We start from the raw sequence: 7,512 nt of genomic DNA on the forward strand, positions 1-7,512 counted from the left end.
AATGACTAGACCTATATATATGTGTGCGTCTAGGTCGTAAGGTTTATAAAGACTGGGCGATCGACTATTTGCGCAACAGATCTATACCTAAACTTTTACCATAAACTAGAAACAAATATTTTGTATAGAATAAATCGATCTACTTTGCTTTCAAACTTTGAGCAGTTTTCCATATCTTATAAATATTAAAATTCTTTTCAAGCTAAGTTGATACCCGTGGTCTAAAAATAGCAACGACTATTCAGTCCTAGGCCTATTAAAGTGTCATTCTATACGACTGACTAAAACATTTTAATTGATACTTTCTTGTTCGATGCATTTTTGTTTGAAACATTTGTTAAAAAAAAACAATATTCTTGATTTATTATATCTTTAAAAAATGTTTATGATTGAAAACTGAATTTTATGGTTATTTTGAAATATGAAAAATGCTGAAAAAGTCGAAGACTACAATAATAGGTATGGGTCAACATAATGAATATAGGATTGATTTGTTAAGGGCACACAACTTTATGATTCGGTTATTTATTTTAGTACCCGAAAATAAAAAAAAAATAATGATTTCAAGTTAACCTGATGTAATCGGTTATTTAATTAAGTTACTTCCTCTTTTTTGTGCCACGAAGGCGCATAAGGCCTGTGAATATGTCCGGTTTCCATGGTGCTAAGCGGATGAGAGTCTTTGACTCCCCCTGGATGGACACCAGTCCATCGCAGGTTAACTCCCAGCGTAAGCCGGTACCCGATTTCATCTGGGAGAAAACGTAAATAAAGTGCCTTGTCAAAGTACACAACACACACCACTAAGTGACCACAGTGGGGTTTGAACCAGCGATTACTGACCTAACGCCCATGATCATTGAGCCATGTGCTCCATAAATAATCAGTACCTCACGCAAAACCGATGCTTCAAGATGATTTTGTCAGTACTATCTACCAACTTATTTTTTAAAGCAATAAATTACCTGATGATTGTTAAACTATGTTCGCACTCTAATTATTCCTATATACATATGTAGTACCTATTAATGATGAAAAATAAGGAATTTAAGGATAACGTTTACTCAGAATGCAAAAGGATTCAATTGATGATAATGAAAAACCATCGATTGCATGTTATAGAAAGTCGATTGTTATGTTATTTTTCTCAAGACATTCCTCTGGTTCTCGAGCAAAGGTTTTATTGACCACGTATGGTTTATTTAACAATGAGATCACACGTAAAAGGATGAAAAACAAAATTAAAGTATTAAAGTCTTTAATTTTCAAGTGCTGAAAATACAATTCTAAAAAAGGGACCATCCTGCAAATGCTGTTCGATGAAATATGCTGCTTACGACATTCCCTTTATTTGAACCATTTGGGTGTGTTCGAAGGAATACCACATCTCCTTGATTTATTTTTGCCACCACAGTCCCCGAAACAGATCTATGCCAAAGAGCCCCACTGGCATTACAGTACGAACTAATATAAACATTAGCGTTCACAACAAGCTGAAGGGATGTATGTCCTCCAGCAAAGCAGTAGGCTGTCCACGTAAAAACATATGTCCCAGGATGAGGGGCTGTGAACATACCGGAAAACCTGTTGTAGTGGTTTCCTAAATTGGTACGGACGATATCAAAAATTAAAGTGTGCCTAGAGCTTGGAGTCTGTTGATCCCGATTCATGTAGGCGAAAAAAGCAACGTTAAAATTTCTTCCTAAGAAATGAAAAAAAAGAGAATTAACTTTATCATTAAGTTAGAAAAATTTGCAATTGCATTTAATTTTTTGGTTTTTTAAAAATAAGAAATGGTCCTTACCAGAGTCAATTGCACGTCTTGACTGTTCCAATTCTAAAACTTGTCCAGGTAATGTTGATTTCTTGGAATCCAATCTTTTGTCATCCTGATCATTTTCTAAGTTGTTTTCTGCACCTTTTGACTTATTTGTATACTCCTCCGATAAAACATCATTGCTTATTTGACATTTTCTCTCTAATTTTCCGATTCGTCTTTCTTGTTCAATCACTTTTTTGGCCAGATCCTCTACCTATATCTTATATTTTGCATTTTCTTTAGATATTGATAAAATCGTGTCCTGAAGTTTTTCCACCGTTCTCTGGAGCTGTTGCAATTGTTTCCCCGTACATACCTGCATCCAGGAAAAAATTATTAAAAAGTAAATTGTTCCTATCATTTTCAGATTTTTAGCTTTTGATCAAATAAAAAAAAAATAGTCAAATGGCTGGATTACCATAACCTACTTTTATTACATGTGAAAGTCACGTGATAATGCGTCATTTCTGAGTGATACCTGTATTTTTGCATGGTGCATAGTAACGCCCGAAATGTAATATCATAATGTTATTGAATTTCCATTTAATTCATTCTACACAGTTATCAATTTCACATGGTTTGCTATGCTGATGACAGAGATGTAGTCATACGTTATTCTGTTATGACAAATTATTAAAAAGGGAACTTTAATTTGTTATAATAATACTATGATGATATTGAATTTCTTAAAAAATCAAAGTTTTACCGAGTGTATGTTTAAATGTTTTCTACAAAGTATTACGGCTACACTTGGATACAAGTATAAATAATTGATAGTATTTCATTCATTTAAATTTTCTATTGGATTGGTCACATCAGTAAATATATCATGGCAAGAATTACTCAAAAATCACTTGATATTAACAAGTTTTTATAAAAATAAATAATATATATACTCCATAAGTTAATACAGTTTAATGGACATGTAAAATAAAATAACTTTGAAACAGTTTAGCAATATTGTTATTATTTTTCTCTTTTTAACATACGTGTAATGGTGTAGCGATTTTGTCGTACTTTAAAGTCATTGTGACATGTTTATATCTTGGTGTCCTTATTTTTTTAATCCATAGCCATAAAACGATTTGTTCTTTACAGATCATAACCTTTTTAATACATATTGAAACATTGAAAACTCCTGTGAAAAAAATCTTACAAATCAATTACTAATTTATGACATAATGAAGGAGATAGAAAATGCATGATGTTGATACTCATAAACCGTGACCCCCATCGTAGCCTGTGCTACTACTGCTTTTATTTTTACCTACATATACTTTATTCAAGTGTGTTGATTGCCTAACTATTGCAAACAACATTTATATGACTGCATTTTCCATACAACTACCAAATCATCTAAGCCGTATTAATAAAATACATGTAGTTTGATTTCGTCTTCATCATTAAATTTAATCATATATTTTTTTTGTATTATTTGATAGAATGAAAAGGTACATAAGTGCGTTGTTTTTTTTTAATAAATTCACTTTCATTTCTTATTTTAAGTTAACTGCGTAGTTAATGATGACACATAATGCCCTTGAATCTATTTGTCACATATGTTACACATATATCAATTACGTGTTAAAATCAAGTGATAACTGTTTTACAATATTTTAAAATCTTGCTGCCACAAACGATGGGTTTATTCATATATATATATATATATATATATATATATATATATATATATATATATATATATATATATATATATATATATATATATATATATATATATATATATATATATATCAATCAACTTTTTTATGCATGTTAGAACACTAATATTCAGCCAATTTTTGCTTCATCTAAAAATTATCGGGAGATCAGTTTGAATTTCGTGCGATATATCAAATTTGACTGGAGCATTGTTCGTAATATATTTAATTTAATTTAAATGCACTTTAATTTAATTTACCGCTGAAAAAATATGTTCGAAGTTCTTCTGTTTATTTTCCAATATCCGATCAAACTGTTGCAAGTGATTTCCTGTACATACCCGTCTATTTACACTGTATATTTATCAAGAACAAAATAAAGCTTGTGAAATTTCAAACAAACAGAAGAACATCGAACATCTTTTTTCAGCCGTAAATTTGATTCATAATACAATTGATTTTTAAATTGCATCAAAATTTTCTTAAATTTAGAGTCTTCTTTTCGCTTTTCCTTTAATATTTTCATTTTTTTTATAAACCTTGACATATGGTGAACTCATTGTTTAACAATCGCTTAGATGATATCATTATTAAGAACTCGAAACAGCTTGTTTTTATGCTTTTTAGCACGCGCCGAATTTTCCGCGTCTTACAAATTACTGTTACAGTTCCATTTATCGGCTTCGCAATAATAACATAGATTTTTTTGTACTTGTTGATTTGATACTCTGCAAAATGATATTTGAATTATGCCACATTTGGGGCCAGACTAAAGGTCGTAGTGGGTTATGCTACATAAATAAAACTCATAAAAAGTATTCGTGTGTTATCAAACGGTAATACACAAAATCGTAGATGATTCAATACATAATATCGTGAAATCAAGCGTTCCAGTGCGATAAAATTCTCAAAATTTAATGAATTCCTTTTGTTTCTAAATGTTTTATGTGTTGATATGATATGTCAAATCAAAGAATTAAGGTATCTAAATAACGTATAACAATAAAGTGATGTTTCTTTAACATATTACGTCACCTCCTCCACTGGTGAACGTGCAAATAATGAAAGTTTATTAAGCTAATGGTTAAAACATTTTCAAGAAAGTTTTCAAGCAAACTTACTTTTCTTTATTCGATCGCGAAACAGACTGAAAAAAAAATCGAATAATCGCGTGCTATAAACCCAAACTCTCAGTATAGCCGATAATTCGTCTTATTATCAGTCACTCAATACTAAAAAATAAGAAAACAAAAAATACATAGAATAACAAAACTGCTATGCTTACCATGTTTTAATTTAAATATTTCGGTTGTGTTTCATGTACAGTTGTGAAATACACAGCTAAAAATATAAGATACTTTTGCAGTCAATTTTTTCACAATTTCATTCATATACCAAAAACTGCTAAATGATAAGTGGTGATCGGTTTTTTATTTTATATCCACTTTTCACACACTTGTCAATACAAGAATATCAAAGATATTAAGTTCTTTGCTTAAACGGTTTATTATTTAAAACTTTATGCAATGTCAATCTAAAACAGTAACCATCCGGCAAACGTTGTTCGGTGATTATCACTACTAACGACTTCCCCCTGATTTATACCAGTAGGATGTGTTCGAATGAATACTGCATCGCTTTGATTAATGTTGGCAACCACAGTTCCCGTGATAGATCTATGATATTGGGCACCAGCCGCATTGCAGTATGAGCTGTCGAGAACAATATCATTCACAACAGCCTGAAGGTATGTGAATCCTCCCGAAACACAATAGGATGTCCATGTGAAGACATATGTACCCGAATGTGGAGCGGTGAAGATACCAGTGAATTTGTTGTAGTGGTTGTTTGTGTCCGTTGGTGACACATCAAATACCAGAGTATGATCAGGGCTTGGAGTCGGCAGATCATGATCCATGTATGAAAAAAATGCAACATTCGAATGGCTTCCTAAGTAAAAGGAAAACGAATTCCGCCAATTTTGTGGAAGTGAATTTAAGTGTATTGAACAAATATTGCATGAATTTTTTAGTATCATGTAACATTTAAAAGTTTCCTCTTTGTAAAACAGATATACCTTTCGTTTGATTGTTTCGACGCCAAAATAACGTCAAAAATTAAATTCTTTTTTTAAATTTTGTATGAGTGAATCTCAAATAAAAGAAAACATCACCTACAATTAGCCTGCAAAAATCATTAAGTGCATCTAAATTACGACAGTATGAAGTATTGTCTATCTTCTTACCATGCCCAACATCAAGACCAAGTCTTATGTTTACTTTAGGTAAATTTTCATTCATAATTGACGTGACATTGATATCGTTTTCCTCGACAATAGCTTGATTCTTTTCAAAGCTGGGGTCCTCTGATTCTGTTAGTAGTGAGTCATTTACTAATTGGCATTTCTCTTGTAGTTGTCTAATGCTCCCTTCTTGCGCGAGCACCTTTTCTTCTAGATCTTTCACAAGTTTCCTGTATTTTACATTTTCTTTAAGAACTATCGACATGGTGTCGTACAAATTGTTAACCATTTTCTCAAGCTGTTGTAATTGAATATCCGTGCAGACAATTGACTGTATCGAGGACAAAATTACAAAAATAAATATCCCGACCATTTTTGGCTGAAAATAGTATAAAAAATAATATATGTAGTAAAAGAATCGAAAATGGTGTATTATATTGACAACAAAGAACTGTCTTGGAAAGTATGCCATGTATCTTTAAGACATTCGAGAGAAACGAACCTTTTTGTAGTGTCTGTCCTGTGACCTTTAAGTGAATGAAAATGGGATAATATTGTACTTTATCTACAGATCGTATAGGAAATAAGGTTTACTGGCAATGATTGGTTAAGATAGAGTCGCGTTAAATTCCTCCTGAAAGATAACAGCTACCGAATCTAGTATTTCCGTGTCGATAAAAAGCATGAACAAGTACAATATTCTATCAGATAGTTTCCCAAACTACTATAAAATCAACAAAAATGTATGTTTTGTGTAACTTTAAATCATATAAGATAAGATTTTGGTCCTTATTTTCAATCATCAAACACAAAACAAATATCAATAGTTTTTTGTATTCATATATTATATATAAGTTACAAAGATTGGTTGTGAATTAAGTTACTGTCCTTTCAACAATTCACGATGTCTTAATTACTTTTGGCGAAGCTAGACATGAAAATAACAGCTTCCCCTTCGTTGCATTGATTGGTCCGTAGATCACATCAGTGACGCTTATCTGTTTTTTTTAGATGCTAGGTTTTTGGTACCCAAGGTCTCTTCTGACATTGTAAATCTAATAAGTATAGCTTTGAACAAAAGTATACTTATGTATACATGTAATTGCACAAATCTTCTTATACATGATTGTAGTGGGTTGGTTTTTTTTAATTATCAGTTCAGTTAACTATTTATTTACAAACATATGTTTGTGTAAATTTTCGCACACTTTAATAATTATCGCTAAGTGTTTGGGTTTTTTTAATCAGACGTCAACGGCAAAAGTGTTTGGAGTCGACCACGAGAAGTAAGCCAGTACTAATTATAAACGGATATGTTGATGATAAAAAAATCAATTAAAAAAAAATAAGGGGTCCTCAGCTCCACACATCTTTAAAATGTTCTGCATACAAGTCCATTCTTTTAAAGAACTTAAAAGTATGGTTTTAAAGCAAATGTTGACTTTAAAATAAGAGAAAAAAAGTTCAATTTTGGTAGAAAAAAATCCCCTTTCTTAATTTTACCGCTATTCATGAAAAATAGAAAAAATCTCCCTACAGATCGAAGTTACATTCTTTGCGCCACAGAGATAGACACAAATTGTCGTTAAATAAACTGTTTCACAATGCAATAATATCGCCATGTTTTGCCGTACTGTCGTAAAACGTAGAGGTCACGGGGTGTCGAGGAACATTAAATACATTTACATGTATAGTTCAGATGAATAAAAGTTGTTGAATAATTCTAAATTAAAGATGTGTTGTTTGAATATTTGACAGTAGCATTAAGTAGTTCAAAAAGGGGATATGAA

General features: G+C 31.4%; 1 long non-coding RNA gene across 1 annotated transcript; it reads right to left on the bottom strand.

Annotated features, from left to right (window-relative positions):
- Positions 1-4,770: 4,770 nt before the first annotated feature.
- LOC105347833 (uncharacterized) lies at positions 4,771-6,296 on the bottom strand. Its single transcript, XR_010713681.1, has 3 exons — positions 6,225-6,296; positions 5,726-6,101; positions 4,771-5,430 (listed from the first exon to the last, which is right to left on the bottom strand). It is a non-coding gene; the product is annotated as an uncharacterized lncRNA (long non-coding RNA).
- Positions 6,297-7,512: the final 1,216 nt, after the last annotated feature.

This window comes from Magallana gigas, chromosome 4 (assembly GCF_963853765.1).
Source record: "Magallana gigas chromosome 4, xbMagGiga1.1, whole genome shotgun sequence".
NCBI lineage: Eukaryota > Metazoa > Mollusca > Bivalvia > Ostreida > Ostreidae > Magallana > Magallana gigas.